The sequence below is a fragment of the Mustela lutreola genome, chromosome 4 (genome assembly GCF_030435805.1).
Source record: "Mustela lutreola isolate mMusLut2 chromosome 4, mMusLut2.pri, whole genome shotgun sequence".
NCBI classification, from domain to species: domain Eukaryota; kingdom Metazoa; phylum Chordata; class Mammalia; order Carnivora; family Mustelidae; genus Mustela; species Mustela lutreola.
In genome coordinates, this window is record NC_081293.1 from 169878676 (window position 1) to 169895436 (window position 16761).

The 16761-nt window shown below is 41.3% G+C and overlaps 1 non-coding gene across 1 annotated transcript; it reads right to left on the minus strand.

The window, feature by feature from the left end:
* Nucleotides 1-4720: 4720 nt before the first annotated feature.
* LOC131830929 (U6 spliceosomal RNA) lies at nt 4721-4827 on the minus strand. The gene has a single exon (XR_009353461.1). It is a non-coding gene; the product is annotated as a U6 spliceosomal RNA (small nuclear RNA).
* Between the last annotated feature and the right edge of the window lie 11934 nt (nt 4828-16761).

The window sequence follows — 16761 nt, forward strand, 5'->3', positions numbered from 1 at the left end:
CATTTCTCATCTCAGCTACTTCTTAAATGCCATTTTAAAATATTTTATTAATTCTACGCTAACTCCTGGTCAGTATGTCTTCTTGGTCCCAGTCCTCCTCCTCAGGCACTCACTCGCCATGCTCCAGTCCCCTCCAGGATAGGACCACACCCGTTTTTCCTCTCTTTCCTTCTCATTGGTTTAAATGAATGGTGAACTATTTCTGTAGAAACCAACCTCTTCAATCTCACTTCTCCCTGAAGCTACCATTCACTATCTTCTCACCTCCTTCTTTAGAGTCTCTACTCAACACTTTTTTCAAGCCTCCAAATTCTGCCCCGACAGAACCTCCTTTTTCAAAGGAAAACAATGACTGCCTGATTTCTGAATTCCAATTTGACCACAAAACCCCGGGAAGTCTCCTCTTTTGGCCTTCATGACACTCTTTCTCCATATTCTCCTTGAGACTCTCTGACCCAAGTTTTCCTTTGTCACTCTTTAAATGTGGGCCTCTCCCAAAGTTCTCATCTCGGTCCTGGAAGACCTTCTTGCTTTGCTTCCCTCCCGGCACCATGTCATTCTCTCCCACAGCTTCACCCACATGCTGGTCACTTTCCCCACCCACTTTGACTCCACCCCATCTCTTCTGAGCTCCCGACCTACATTTCCAACTGCCAGTGGGACATCTCACTTCAAACTTGGCTCCCACTGAACTCTGAGTCTTTACCCTACAAGTCACCCATCTTGTGTACATGACACCAACAACCAGCCATGTACATAGAAACCTTGGAGGGTGACTTCCCACAGTTCATCAACAGCTCACGCTGCCAGGTGGCTGTGCAGTTCATGTTCGTTCTGGAATTCTGGGCTTCCCTTCCTCGCCTTGCTCAACTGCCATTACCACCTTCCTGGTTCATCTCCTTCTGAACTCCTCTCTTTTCAACCTGAAAAACAGAGATTTAACCATCCCATTTCTGCCTTGGAGATAGTTCTGGTTCCTCACTATGTACAGGGGAAGGCTCAGACTCCTTTAAAGGGCAGTTGTGAAGCCCCCATTGTCTCGTTGGCATGTTTCCCACCACATGGTCTGTGCCCCTTGCTCCTGCCACATGGGCCTCCCTGTCGTTCCCCAGACCAGCTTTTCTTTACCCCATGGCTCCACGCGGTCTTCCTTTTGTCTGGAAGATATTTCTCTTTGTTTTCTGCCAACCCGAATCGTCCCAAGAGTCAAAACTTAGGTTAACCGCCATCTTTTCTGTGAAACCTTCTTTGCTCCTCCCTGGACAGTAGTTGCTGCTCCCGTTTCCCTTAGGGGGTTACTTCCTGCACTTAGTTGACTATACCTTGCAGTATAATGAGTGAGTTTTATTTCTGTCGGTGAATTCTTCAACAACATCTGTTTATTGAGTAACATGTGTTCTTTGTTCTTGTCCTGTCATTTAATATTTACCACAGCTCTTCGATGTGGTATTAGTAGTGCCCTTGGCCAAGGAAGAAACGGGGGCTCAAATGTGTTGCATTTCTTCCTGAGGTCACACAACTGGAAAGTGGAAAAATGAGAACCTGAGCCCGGGGCTGCTTTACCCCAAAGCCCAGTCTCTTTTTGCTAGACCAGTTGTTCCCAGTCTTCACTGTGCATTGAAATCACTTTGGGAATCTTTCAAAACTATTGATTTACTCAGACATCCTGACGGCATTGGTATGGAGCGCAACCCAGGCATCAGGGTGTGTGGCTTTATTTTTCTAGTTGCCCAGGTAACCCCAACACACAGCACAGTCTGGAAGCACTGCCCTAGGCTCTCAGCATCTAGTACACAATGTGTTTAATATATGTTTGTCCTAAATATTTCCCCCAAACACTTTTCTGCCCAGCTGCACACTTTATCCCTAAATCCTAAGGTTGGCAAAAATTCAAAAACAAAAATAAGCAGAGAAAGAAATTAATTGTCTGGCTAATATGAGCCCCAAATTAATTTCCAATAGAATTTTCTAAATAAATATAAAGAAATTAGCACAGGCCAAAGTTGTTTAAACTAATTGATCCTCAATTGCCTTGCTTGGGGAGAGATACCCTCTTCCTCGGCACACTTCCGCCCCTCTTTGTCATCGCTCAGCTGCCGCCTGTTGCCACCACTCCTCTCCACAGATGGACCCCAAGGCAGAGCCTACCCTCTTTGGAAGAGAAGTTGAGACAGGGCAGGGAAAGCATGGCTAGAAGGTGTGGACCATGGCAACGATCAGGTCACACTCCCTGAGAGCCTCGTGCAGGATGTCACAGCCTTGCGCTGCCCCAGAAGCTGCTGGAAAAAAATCTCACTGGGTCGGTCACTGTCCGGACTGCAATGACTATCCTCTATGTGTAACTGAAGGTTATTTTATTCAGCCAAATTTATGAAAAAAAATTAGAAAACTGTACTTTAAAATGCTTTGTCCTATCCAAGATTTATTTATAACTTTTAGGATTAGATTCCATCAGTGAGGAAACATCACCTGATTAAACTGTGAACTTCTATCTAATTAGTAGGCTGTGCCTTCTCATCAAATCCCATTAGAGCGTCTGTTCTGCTGCAGAAAAGAAGCAAACCTTCCAGCGCCCGTGAAGGCTGCAAGGCTTTTCCGTGTTTGCTGGACTCAGGTGGTGATTGTTGCTAGCAATAATCTAGAACACATGAGAGCTATAGCCATCACTTACGTGCAAAGGTTGGCATTAAACAGTTCATTCACTGACCTTTCTGGAATCCTCCCTCCGCGCCCACGTGTCCATACAGTGTCTGACACAGCTAAATACTCTGTGGAGCCCGGTGACTCACACAGGAGGGCTCCTTCTACAGCGGCCTAAAGCCAAGTTACAGCGTCTCAGTTAAATGATAGGCCAGGGCGGTAGTTGGGAAGAGGCTGCGGGGTCTCCCGTGATGGAAGGCCCAGCGAATGGCACCTGCGGGCCCTCTGTCCCGGAGAGCAGGCGAGAGAACCAGGTGGAGGGCCTGCCTTTAGCCTTTGGACCTCAGCTTCTCGGTGGCCAGACAAGAAAGTCAGATCGGAAATTTACTTCCAAGGGCTTCCCATCTCTCCTCCGTGGTGAGTCTGGGGATCTTGGGAGTTCATGGCCTGGGGTGGCCCTGGAGGCCTTCTGGCAATGCGGTGTAGAGGCAGCTTGGAGCGGGGAAGTGTTGGGGAGGTACCAGCCAGGGGCCCACCGGGAAACGCTCGCCATCCCAGTTACGTTAACAGAGACGATTTAATAGGAAGATTTAGTCACCAAGTTCGGGAGGTCATAAGGACACTCTGAGGGATTTCGGGGCAGGAGGAACAGGAATCAGCAACTGCCCATAGGGGTAGAGGAACAAAGAGAAAAGGTTGGAGCCCAGAGCCCGTCCAGGGGGTCCTGTCCAGGTGACGCTCGTGCCTCTTCGAGCCACAGTGAGGCTGGTTCGGGGGTGCGGGGAGAACAGCAAACTGCCAAGCTGCGGCCGCTGAAGAAAGGTCGCGGGAATTACCTCCCACAGGAAGGTCGGGCGGGAGGAAAGGCCTTGCGGTCTCCCCGTAGCGCCTCCTGCTGGACGAGCCGCGGAGGAGCAGCGGGCCGAGCCGAATCGGTCTGCAGCCTCAGCCGCGGGCCCCCAGCCAGACCCAGAGGGCTGGGTCTGCGACCCCGAGACCACAGTCTGGTAACCGGTCCTGGAAGGAGTGGGAACAGGGTCGACTACAAGGCGGGACATAGTTTAAGCAAAGCGGTAACAATAGCTACCAGGCCCACCGTCCTCTTTGCATCGTTTTACTCATTCCCTCGTTAGTCCTCACAGTGACCTGAGGAAAGCAGTGTTGTTACTCGCCTGTGGGGAAGGTGAAGCCGAGTAGCGCGGGGTGAACAACGTCCCCACACTTACCCGGCACGTGAGGGCGGAAGAGGGATCTGCCGGCTCGACCGCCCGATTGCAGAACGCGGCCCTTCTCAGGAGGCGCGGTGGTTGCTGAAAACCGGCTCCGCGCAGCCAAGCCGCCCTGAGTGGTTTGACTAGAAAGGTGGAGATAGATTTGGAAAAGTAATTTTTGGCTAACTTGTGGAGGGGCAAGGGATTTGGGCCTTTTAGGCAACAGGAACCAGGAAAAATTTGAGCATACGGCAGTGAAATGGTGGAAACTTATTTTAGAGAGATTTATTTGGACTGAGCAAGATGATTGGAAGAGAGAGGACTCTGGGCCAGCGAGGCTCGTTATGAATTCTAGTAATTTAGAAAGGAGGGATAAGGGCCTTGGTTTAGGTGGTGGCACTGAGAAAGACAAGGGATGAGTGTGGGAAAGAAAGAGTGAACAAGAATGGAGAGACACAGATATTGCATGAAAAGTAGAACTTTTCGTCAGAAAAGAAAAAGGTTTCTTTTTATCAGAAAGATAATTCTAAAGTTTTTGGGTGTAGATAATAGCAGAATAATGACACTGCCTTTTGAAACAAAATCTGGGGATTCGGAATGCCTTTCCTTTAAGAATGCGGCCTCTGCCTCAGCGCACTGCCCCATCCCCCAACAACCGTGATAGCAGAGGGGCCCCCAGTGCTCTGCTGTCTCCTCCCGGATTATCATCAGCAAAGTTGATAATTTAGAATTGAGAGGTAACTACTTATTGCATAGTCAGGGAAAATATTTGACTGGAGATGAGGAACTGGATTTTTGTCAACCTGTTATTGCTGTGTATTTTACTTGTTTTTTTTTTGTTGTTTTTTTTTTGTTTTGTTTTGTTTTTTTGTAATATGGAACGCTTCACGAATTTGCATGTGATCCTTGTGCAGGGACTATGCTAATCTTCTCTGTATGGTTCCAGTTTTAGTATATGTGCTGCCAAAGCGAGCATGCTATGTATTTTACATTGTCCAAATTAGTTTACAGTGTGGCTAAGAGAGTTTATTGGGGTAATGGATATCAGTGGTTCTCTAACTTGTTTTCATCATAATCGTTGGTGGAAATTTTAAATAACACATCTAGACCCATCTTCAAAGTATTTGATTTCAATTCATCCAGGTAGGACAGCACCGAATTTTATTTTTTGCCACGGTTGGGCCCTGTGGAGTGGACCCAGCAGGGGGGCGTGGTCCTGAAGGCGCAGTGGGGGGTGGTGGAGGGTGTGGTTAGGACCTCTTTTTGTTTGTTTGTTTGTTTGTTTTGGTTTTGGTTTGTTTTAGCATCTCTGGTTATCTGTTTGAATGCCCCCTGACACATTCTCTACTGACCTCACAGTTTCACTAATGCAAGTCCTAGGCCCAAGGGTTTTCAGTGCAAGAGAACTCACCCCAAAGGTTTTCCCCATTAAGGTGAGGATCTTGTAAAGTGGCTGGAGAAGAAAAGATCTTTGTTTACCAGTAAAGGCACAGCCTGGCAGGCATTTTAGATTTGCATAGCCTCAACTGGTAACACATTGAATATTTCACTTGGACTTATATAAGAAGAGTAAGAATCTGCTGCTCTCTTTTTAATTTCATGGGGGGTACTGTCGGGCTCTCTGAGAGCGAGAGACTCTGCAAATGACTGCAGTTCTTACAAGAGCGGGGTGTTATATTCCAGAGGTCCCCAATTCTCCCTGAGAGTAGGTACTAAAGTCAGCACTTAAGGCAAAGGATAACCAAAACTACCCTTGCAATTCCCTTATAAAGATAACAAAGGTAGTGGAGCTCTGCTCCCAGTTCAACACAGTTTTTCTTCTAATGCTAAAACAGATTGCTTCTTCTCTGGGCCCTTAAGGGATAGTTTGTTTGTGTTTAAAAAGGACCATTTGTACCAAGGGTCCTTTTTAGAGGACCATTAGAGAAACCAATATCTCTAATACAAATTTCCCACACAGAGGGCTGAGAAGCTCAAGTTGAGAGAGGCTCTGGCTAAGGAGCAAGGAGGACATGGGAAAGAAATGTTGAGTTGTCACAGTAGGAGGGTTTGGCCTGCTCCAGGCTACTGTATCTTACCTGCGAGCAGCGGGTGCAGGAGCTGCTCAGGTTGCTGTATCTGGGGACCATGACTATGAGGTACAAGAATGAAGACCCAAGTTCGTCTGGAGCAAACTCCCTCCATTACGAGAGCAATCATTTTTGTGGTTAGTCTTACTCTCCTTGCCTAGGAAATAGAATTTTTAACAACGTAAAACTTAAAAAGGCTTCCGTAAATGAATTCAAGACCTTCTGCTCTTCCTCCTGACTGAAATGAGAGAAACCTGCTTTTAAGAGTGTGGCACTAACAAATGATCTGCTGGCATGAGAGGACCCCGAAAGCCCCGGGGGAGGGGTGGTTCTCATGAGAGAATCTGCTGGTGATGGACAAAAGCAAGAGTTCTCGAAAAACACATAAGTGAGACTGAAGCCCCTCTGGACCTAGCCGCTAAGATGTGCTGTCATTCTTCGAGAGCAATAGCTGAGTACGTGAGAGAAAACGAAGAGCTCTAAACTTGAAGCCCAAGCACGAGCCTTGGGTTGGGCAGGGATCTGGCCTGGCAAGGGTATCCACCTGATACTTGTTCCAGGCTTCATGATCGGTGATGACATGATGCTTGTAAAAGTCACAGAAGCAGGACTGCCTATAGACCAAGGAGACTCTCCCGTTACCCCATTTGGAAGTACTGACACACCCTGACTCAGTGAATCCCTGGGATTCTTGTATAGTTTGAAGTAGGAATCCCAAGAGAGCCCCTGGATTTGTGCTAATTAGGATGACTAAGCAATAAACAGGGAAAATGTATAAAGCTGATAAAGATGTGGGGAAATATAATTCTTAGTAACATGTTAATACTTATGTGTTTCAAGACAACCAGCTGGCAGGGACCTTTAGACATTTGAGATCTTTTTTATCATTTATAGGAAATTGATCAGAATGTTAATTTCTGGGGTGCCTGGGTGGCTCAGTGAGCTAAAGCCTCTGCCTTCGGCTCAGGTCATGATCTCGGGGTCCTGGGATCGAACCCCGCATCGGGCTCTCTGCTCAGCGGGGAGACTACTTCCTCTTCTCTCTTTCTACCTGCCTCTCTGCCTACTTGTGATCTCTGTCAAATAAATAAATAAAATCTTAAAAAAAAAAAAGAATGTGAATTTCAGATGTTTTCATGAGTGAGTCATTTTATGTATATATATAAATTGAATGTATTGCATATATAAATTGAAGATACTTCTTGAGCCACATGATATTTAAGGAACTATAGAAATTATTATAGAAAGTCAGAGTTTTGTTAACTTTAAGAAGTATTTAGAAAGTAATGAGTAACAGTATTCTACTCTTGCATTTTAATTAATGTGGGTTATTTTCATTAGATTAACACTAAGAGTCAATATTTTCATCTATTTGTGTCTCTCAGGAACACTTCTACAGTAATTTTCCAATTGTAATCAACTCACAAAGAGTCCTTGGCAAAGGATTAGCTTGCATACTTATAAAGAGATTCAAAGTTAGTTATTATCTTGATATGTATTGTGTTTCATCCTTGATGGGACTTTTTTTTTTTTTTTTTTTGAGAATGTAAATCAGAAATTGCTTGCAGAACAGTTGAATAATTCACTTATTTTATTTTAAAAGAATACTAATTTATTGAATATTTGCAAATGCCTGGTGCTCTATAGTTGAATTAAGAAGTGAGAAGTAAAAGGGTAATTGGTGCAAGGAAAAGGAGAAAAGGAGGGAAAGGAAAACCATCATAATCATCCTTGGCTGGTCTTGTATTAGAATTGTAAATTTATAGATTAATTTTAGTAAAAATTGACAAATTACAATATTAGGTCTATCATAATCTATCCATTCAAATTTGTATTACTAAAAATTTTTAGATTTTTTTCTTATAATTCTGAACAATCATTATTGTTTATATCTAGATATTTATATTGCTATTATGAGCAATAGAATCCTATCCAGTTTCCCTACTTTTAGCCTAAGTTGTCCTGCATCCACACCTACAAATCTATCCTCCTTTTAGATTGGTTGACAAATTTTTAAAAAAATTTCATGTCCTTACTAAATAAGAAATTGTACATTTTTTCCTTAATAGTTATCCTTAAAATTGTGGCATGCTTACCTAACAATGCCTAAAGTTTATAATATTTCTTCCCACCTTCCTAACAATATCGGCAAATTTAAAATGCTTAGTTTTGGTCCATTCCTTTCATCTTGATGTTGTTACCAACACTTTGTTTAACCTTGTTCTGTTACCAGAAATGAGTAATTCCTAGTTATTTTTATATGTCCATTATTGTAAATTTCACTGCATGTATACAAATTTATTTACTCAACTTTTCCTCTTGCATTTCTTTTGGAAAGCATGTGTTCTGAAGTTCCTATAGATAAGATCTGTTCTTGGTAGATTTTGTCTGAAATGTCTTTATTTTACTCTTGTTCTTTAATGGTTCAGCCAGCTATAAAGTTATAGATTGATTTTTTTCCCCCAGGGTTTTGAAAATATGATTCCAGTGCCACCTTGTTTTCCATCACTGCTCTGGAAAAGTCTACTTGTGGTCTGATTTTCTTTTCTAGGTAGCTTGTCTTTCTCTTTGGTAGCTTTTGAAATTTCTTTTTCTTCTACTCTCTGCAACTTTTGCAGCAACATATTTTTGTGTGGATGTATTTTGTTTTAGAACTACTTGGAGCTTTGCTTCTTCACACTAAAGATTTATATCTTTCACCCATTCTGGAAATTGCTCATCTTTCTCACTTTCTGTCGTTGTCATCTTCTTCATCATCGTCATCTTCTTCTTCCTCTTTTTTTTTTTTTTTAAAGATTTTATCTATTTATTAAAGAGAGAGAGAATGCACAAGCAGGATGAGGGACAGAGGGAGAGGGAAAATCAGACTTCAAGCTGAGCAAGGACCCCACCTTAGGGCTTGATCCCAAGACCCTGAGATCACAAGCTGAACTAAAAGCAGATGCTTAACTGACTAAACTACACCACTGGCCTATCTCTCTTCTTTCTTTCTGGAATTCCTGTCTTAAAACATATGATGCACCTATTAATTCTACTTTCTCTGTCCCTCAAATCCTTTCATATCCCATCCCCCTGCTTTTTTTAATATCTTGGGCAGAATTCTAGGTAATATCCTTAGACATATCTTCCACTTCACTAATTCTCTCTTTAGCTGTATCTACTTTTCTGTTTACCACATCCAATGAATTTTTTAATAGACACATTTAATCAGCATTATGACTAGACTATTATAGTTATCAATTAACAACATATGAACAAAAACAAAAAACTACATTAAAACCTTTCACTGGAATGCTTTTATTTTTCAGAGAACAGAAACTAAAATACCTATTATATGATTAGTCACAAATACCATCCTTATTTTTTTTTTTCTTGAAGCAGTTAGGCTCTGCCACTGTGATTGGCTGAGGTCACAAACCTATCATACCCCATAGCTCTTCTGTCACTTCTCTGGCTCTCCTCCTCTGTTAACTTTTTTTCTTGGCAGTAATTAAAATCTCTCCTGCTGCCATAACTACTGGTTTTGCTTAGACATCCGTAACCACCTTGGTTTTGTGGTTTAGCAAAGTACCGGCCTTTACCACCACAAGAGCCAGAGAAGTTTCCTGTCTTCATGGATCCAGACTCTGAAGATTGATTGTTATAATTCCCAAAGTTATTGCAATTTCTACCACCACCAAAACTGCTTCTGTTATTACCAAATCAATTATGGCCATCATAGCTGCCACCACCAAAGCCATAACAACCCTTGAAGTTTCCTCCATGACTGAAGTTTTCATTCCCCTACAATAACCTCCACAACCACTGCCAACATTTTAAGAACTACTTTGACCTAGATGAGACACTGGCTATTTCTTGCTTAAGCAGGGCTCATACTGCTTCACAGTTCTAGCTGGCATAGTATGGTATATCTGAATGACAGTCTTATCCATGGGGTTATGGTCAGCAAAGTTTATAAAAGCAAATCCTTCCTTCTTGTCACTATCCTATTTGGCAATGATTTCAGTCACCTCAATCTTCCCATATTGCTCAAAATAATCTCTTAAATGATGTTCTTCAGTGTCTTCTTTAATGCCACTAACAGAAGGTCTTTTTCATAGGTAACTGTGTACATAGTCTTGAAAAACCTTCTCTTGGGACACCTTCTATAGTTCTATGACACTTCCATCCATCTTGTGTAACCTTGCATTCATGACTGCATATGCTTGCACCACAATGGCTTAAGTCACAAGCCCAAAGCTTCTAGAGTGCTTGGCATTTAGATTTTTCATTGTCATAAAAATCTGTGAGCATTACTCATATTTTTCAGTCTACCACTGGTTATTTTGAAGTTCAAACCTTTAATGAAGAGCTTCTACAGTTCTTTGGTCTCTTTGAGAGATTCTGAATTATATATGGTTGTGGCCAGAGGAAAGAGTTTAACAATGCTTCCTCAGCAGAGGTCTTAGGCAGAAAATCTCTGTTTTCATATCAGTGATTATATTTTTAATTACTGGATGTTCTTTTTAGTTATTTTTCAAATATCTATTAGGTTACTCTTTTTTCCTTTAAGTATTATATATTTGTATTTATTGTTCATTATCCTTTTTAAAATCATTTCAAAACAGATTTGTTTTTATTGTCTGTGTATAGTAATTTTATTATCTGATATTCTTGGAAGTCTAAATGTATTTTTTTTCTTCTGTGATTCTCAGTCATGGAGGCTTATTTTGTAGTATGTTTTGTAATTTTAATTTATTAATTCAGATTTGGTGAAGTATTATATGTGAGAATCTTCTGCAGCCTGGCTGAAAATGTGACCCCCACAGAGGTTTTGTTCTTGTATCTACTAGGCATCTCAATCTAGAATTATTTTGTGTTTAGGGGGGCACCTGGTTGGCTCAGGTCATGATCTCAGGTCAGAAGGCTCACCTCTGCCTTCTGCTCAGGTCATGATCTCAGGATCCTGGGTTTGAGCCCTGCATCGGGCTCTCTGCTCACCAGGGAGCCTGCTTCCCCCTCTGTCTCTGCCTGCTGCTGTGCCTACATGTGATCTCTCTCTGTCAAATAAATAAATTTTTTTTAAAAACTTAGAACTATTTGTTTTGTTTTGTTTTGTTTTAGGCTAATTCATTGGCTAGGCAATTTTTGAAGTGTACAGGTTACATTCATTCTACCATCAAACTTAACAAAGAGAGGCTATAAATGGTCACGACTATATATTTATATTAATTTTTTCCTCCCCTAATGCCATTTCAGAAAAAAACTTGTTCCCGGTTGATTCCCTGTGCTGGTGGTCAGATTTTTCTTTAATTGACTGTATTGCCCTCTGACGATTCTGACTTCATGTGGGAAGAGATGGAATGCTGTATCTTAATATCAACTCCTCACCTCAAGAAGACCCAAGACCCTGTTTCCTGTCCTGCCTTGGCCTTTAATTTAAAACCCAATCTTCTAGGGGCACCTGGGTGGCTCAGTCAGTTATTAAGTGTCTGACTCTTCATTTTGGCTCAGGTCATGATCTCCAGGTCATGAGATCAAGCCCCTTATTGGACTCTGTGCTCACTGTAGAGTTTGCTTGAGATTCTTTCTCTTCCTCTGTCCCTTCCCCACTGCTCACAGGCTCTTGTACTCTCTCTCCTTTCTCTCATAAATAAATACCCAATCTTCTAGAGAAGCAGATTAATAAACCTCCATGGGGGGCACTAAGTCTTGAGTTTTTAGCATCCTCTTCATTTTTAATATTTGGAGATTTCCTGTATTTGAAGGTGGGAATGGGAGAATTTACTTATATATTTTAAAGGATATTTATTTTACCTATGTTAAATTTCTAAGCATTTTGCTTCAGAAGGCTTCTTTTGGGAATAGTCTTCCATATTACCAGAAAGAGAAGTTGCATTTATTTCATTTACTTTATTCAGTGCTGTTTCCCCAACACTGGGGGAAATATTTGGTAGATGGTTAATTGTGCCAGGTATTTGTTGAATAAATAATTGTTAAATTAGGGAAGGGAGCTGAATAACATTTATACATTTTAAAAGAAGAGTTTTGAAAGATAAGTTCTTAACTCCCAGGCAGCATTGGTAAGGGTGAGAATTTTAGGCCCAATTTTTGGTCGATGAAAGGAAAATGGCCTTTGGGGATGAGTTGTTTCTTCTCATGATTGTCAATATAATCTACATAGGGAACTGTTTCTGCTATAGTTGTTATAAGGAAAAATGCTTACATGTCCAAGAAATAGGGAAATTGCTTTTGGACATCATCTCACTCTATTTATTGGTCCAAAAGAATGAATCACATTCTAGGCGGGATTACACTCCCTGGATTTTATTTATTTATTTATTTTAAGGACCACCTTCTCCATGATCTCACATTTCTTAGCAGCCTTCTCACAAATTAAAATGCATATCTGGGGACTTTTTTTTTTTTTTTTTTTTTTTGCCATGAATAAACATGCATATAAATCTATTCCATACACTTCTAGAATAATTGTAATAAATGCTCCACCCTCTCCCCTGACCCGTCATTTAAGATTCCATTTAGATAAAAATTCTTTCTTGATCTCCTACACTCCTCAGATATTCATAGAAGATCTTGTCCTTGGTTCCCTTATACTCTGAAGAGAACTTTCTTCTGCTAATTTAGCCACCACCAGAAAAAAATCCCAACTGCAAGGTTGGATAATTCAAGATCAATTAGAGGTCAGTGCCAGCAACATGTTTTACTCCAGCCCTACTGGATTGTTTCCACGTTAGAAGGCAGAGGAAAGATCACCTGTTGTTTCTAGAGACATTATCTAATAATCTAGGATTATACAAACCTCCACAACTTGTTTTATAGAAAGACCACCTATACTTTACGTTAAACAAAGTGAAAATACTATTAATCCTAATAGATGCTTATATCATATTTATATGCACTTTGTACCTTTAAAACTATTTTAAAATACATTATTATGTTTAATAAAATTCTGAATGTTTGTTCTTGGGCATTGTTGCTAAGGAACTTTTGACTTTCTTCCTCAGTATAAGAGGCCAAGACTATTATGAAAACTGTCTTTAAAAATTATTGACATGTTAATTCAACCTGAGTTATCAAGCATTAGGTAGGGGTTTGAGGAAAACTTAAATAAATCATGATTTATACCAGGTTTGGGTTGGTCCTTGGTATTTTTAACCATCTTCAACTGTGGGTTGAATCTCCATATTACAAGGAAAAGTAGATTTCTTCTGACCAGAAATTCCAGATTTGCTAGGAGGATTTAGAAGCCATTTTATTTTAAATAAAAGTGTTTTGTTAATTGTATAACTATAAGTCACTTATATTCTGATAGAGTTTTGTTAGATATATATCTGCATATGATTTGTTCTCTGGATTGTGTATAAATTTATTCAGAAATCATAGACAGATTTTGACAGTCTACACATCCTAATTTTTGTTTAGAAAATGTGGTCATTGAACCCAACTGAATCATTTTCAATAGCTCGTTGGACAGAATACTTGTGACTGAGTTTTAATCAGAGGGTGCTCTGATATACTGGAAGGACATGGAATCAGAGTTAAAATACAAATATTTGAGTCTAGACCCTGCCTCTTCTATGTCTTTTTATGATCTTGGGCCAATTACCAAATCCCTCTGAAATTCTTCTCATCTTAAAAAAGAGGAAAACCATATCTTTATCTAAGGGTAGTTGTGAGGCCTAAATCCAAGCATGTACGTAAAAGTGTTTATAAGGTAAGAAGTGAAGAACACGTGTTCCGTGTTAGCCCTTCCCAAAGGCTCCGAGCAAGGGCACGTCTTTCTTAGTCACTGCTGTGTTTCCAGGACTGTATGTAGCAGAGCAGTTGACTCAGTAGATGCTCAGTACAGACTGATTGAATGAATAATAATTGTTCTTCCCTGAAGATGATTCAGTGTCTTGCTTATATCACAGTCTGAACCATGAAATCTCTTTTGTTTTCCCATGAATAAGATGTGGAGGTTAGAATAAATTATGTGCATTGTTCCTTCCAAATGTGACATTCCAGGATTCCATGAATCCTTATTCTCAGACTCTTGGAAGTGTCATGTAACCTCACTGCTCTGTTGAAGTCTCATATCCATATGACAGAACAACATAATTCTCAGACACCCTTTAATTGTATGTCTATAATATACAAACCAGAGGGATCATCCTGACCCGTTCAGTCAGTTCAGAAAAAAAATGAAAGAAAATCACCAGTGAATGAATGGTTACTAGCCAGAAGCATTCAAATTCATTTGTCTGTACAGTGTACTGAGTAATTCTTACTCCAGTTACTAAGCCCTGTAGAAGAGGGAAATTTCTCATCTGTGAATCATGATTCAAATAAAATCTCCAAGGACTGGTGTAAATACCCACAAAACACTGGTGCTTATTATTTCCTGAGAATTCCTGAGAAGATAAGGCACTGTTTATAGTTACAGCAATATATAAGAAAATTAAACCCATACTCCCTTCTTCTCGTTGTACTCTTGGGCTGGGAATATTTGTCTTGATTAAGCATGATTCCACAATGACGACTCAGAGTTCAAGGCCTTTCATGAAGTCTTGATTACTATTGGAGAATAATAATCGAGGGGCAGATGCCAAAGTTCCGTTTGGGCAGGTAGACTTTGGAGACTCCAATTCGGATTTTGATTTCTGTATTTCCTGCTATTTGTTCAGTGGGTCACCACCTGTAACATGAGGCCCCAAAGCATTCACAGACTGGTTACCAAGCTCCGCAGCCTCTGCTGAAGTAACCAGTGTGAGCAATCTGGCTGCCTGGACACTGGAGGGATCTTCGTCATTTAATTATTCAAATTGGGTTTGTGGGCAGTAATGTGATTCCTCTCATCCATGGAACTTAGGAAGGCCTGCAGGGCTTAAAATAGGATTGGGTGGACTGCCTGGGGAAATCCAGAACCTATGATTCAATTACAGGGGCTTTCACAGGGTCAGTCGCTACTTGGAAATTACAAAATCAAGTTAAGAGTCCAAAAATAGTCTAAATGGTAAGCTGATCATGTTGATCAGATTTTAATTATGCTCTATTATCTAGAACTAGATTATAGCATGAAGGAACAGATGAAAAGATATTTGTTCATCCAAGTGGTTTTGTCTGGTCTTTATTTTCATGGGCAACCTAAAATATAAATTCAGTTGGGCCCATGAAAAATTGTCAAGTAGAAGAAGTCTGGCTTTCCACTTCCTTCTTTCAGCCAGTTGTCATTGGTCCCAAGTCCTCTGTCCAGCTGAGGTTATCCTTTATCTGCCATCCAGGCTTGTTTTTTTCTCTCCTCTACCCCATGTTGTATCTGGCATGTGTTCTCCCCTTCCCGTGCTTCGCTGACACACACTGGAGAACACTTGGATTGCTTCACTCTCCTAAAACTCTGCCCGTACAAGGCTAGCGTTACCTGCAGTAGGGACAACTGGCAGTGCGTATGTGTGTGTGTGCAGGGGGTCGGTGTTCAATGATTAACCTGCACATGATATCCGTCCTAGCCTTAAACTGGAGATTCTATTTTTATTTTATTTTATTTATTTATTTTTTGCCTGGAACTCAGTCTTTCTCCATGTTTTGGTGCCTCCTCTCTGTTCTGAGAAGCTCAGAATTACCCAACTATTTTATGCAGAGCTGTAACAGTTTCACTCTTTTCACCTTCCAGGCCATATCTGGGGGCTTTTCTTTCCCACTGAGTGTTGTAAAAATGAGGAGTTCATAAGAAGAATTTTGTCTCCAGCTTCTGAAACCACGCTGTTGTTTTTCCTTGCTAAGCTTCCATCCTTCCTTTGATTCCCTACAGTTAATGGCCATCTGGAGAAACCCAGGAGCCTTGTGCTTCCCACCCTCCCAGGACATACAGTGACCTTCGAGTTTCAGCCTGTCTTGTTCTGCCCCATGCTTCTGAGGGGTTCTCTGATACGCCCATTCCAAAAGATTCCTTCCCAGCTAGTCTGATGCATTAATACAGAGATTTAATCCATTAAACTGTCACTCCCAGTGAAGTGTTCCTAACTGAAAATGGCAGAAAAGTGTACGGATTGCGTTTCGATGTTGGTCTGGATGCAAAGTATTTTATCAGTGGTTCTCAACTGGGAACGGTTTAATCTTACACCTTGCTTCCTCCTGCCCTCACCAGGAACATCTGGCAATGTCTGGGGACGCTTTTGGTTGTCACATCTCAGAAGCAGGAGAGTACCTCTGGCATCTAGTGTGTAGACAGAGGGTTGCTTTTGAAGATCGTACAATGTCTAAGATAGTCTTCTCACCCAAAGGGCTAGTGAATAGGGAAGTTTCATTGATAATGTTTGGGCAAAAATATTTGGGTAAAATGGTCTTCAAAGAATCCATGTAGACACAAGTATCATTACCTCATTACCTCTTCTGCAGCTCATTCTAGAGGGACCACAAGCAGCCTGACAATCAGGCCACCTTGGGGTACTTGATGGGCATAGTCAGCACCTTGCTTGGTCACGTCACCCCAAAATAGTTCATCAGGGAAAAGCAAATGTTGGGTGGATTCCCTTTGCTGGAGGAGAGTTTATTTCCATTTTCCAAGCTTTCCCTACTTGCATGTGAGTAGCACCCACGGTCAGGATACACAGATTTCAATTCAGGGGCAAGGGACCTTGTATGTTTCTAATCAAGGTGAAAAAAATACCATTTTAACCAAAAGCAAGCACTCTACATGGAAAGCAATAATTTGGAGAGGTCAGCAGCGTGGGTCTAGCTGCTGTGGAGAGACACTGAATTTATGAACACAGCCAAAGCATTCTGGCACCTAGAGGGGGTAAGCACTTAAATGGCAACACCAGGTGAAAATGTGGAATAATCCCTCAGTCAGGAATAGAAGC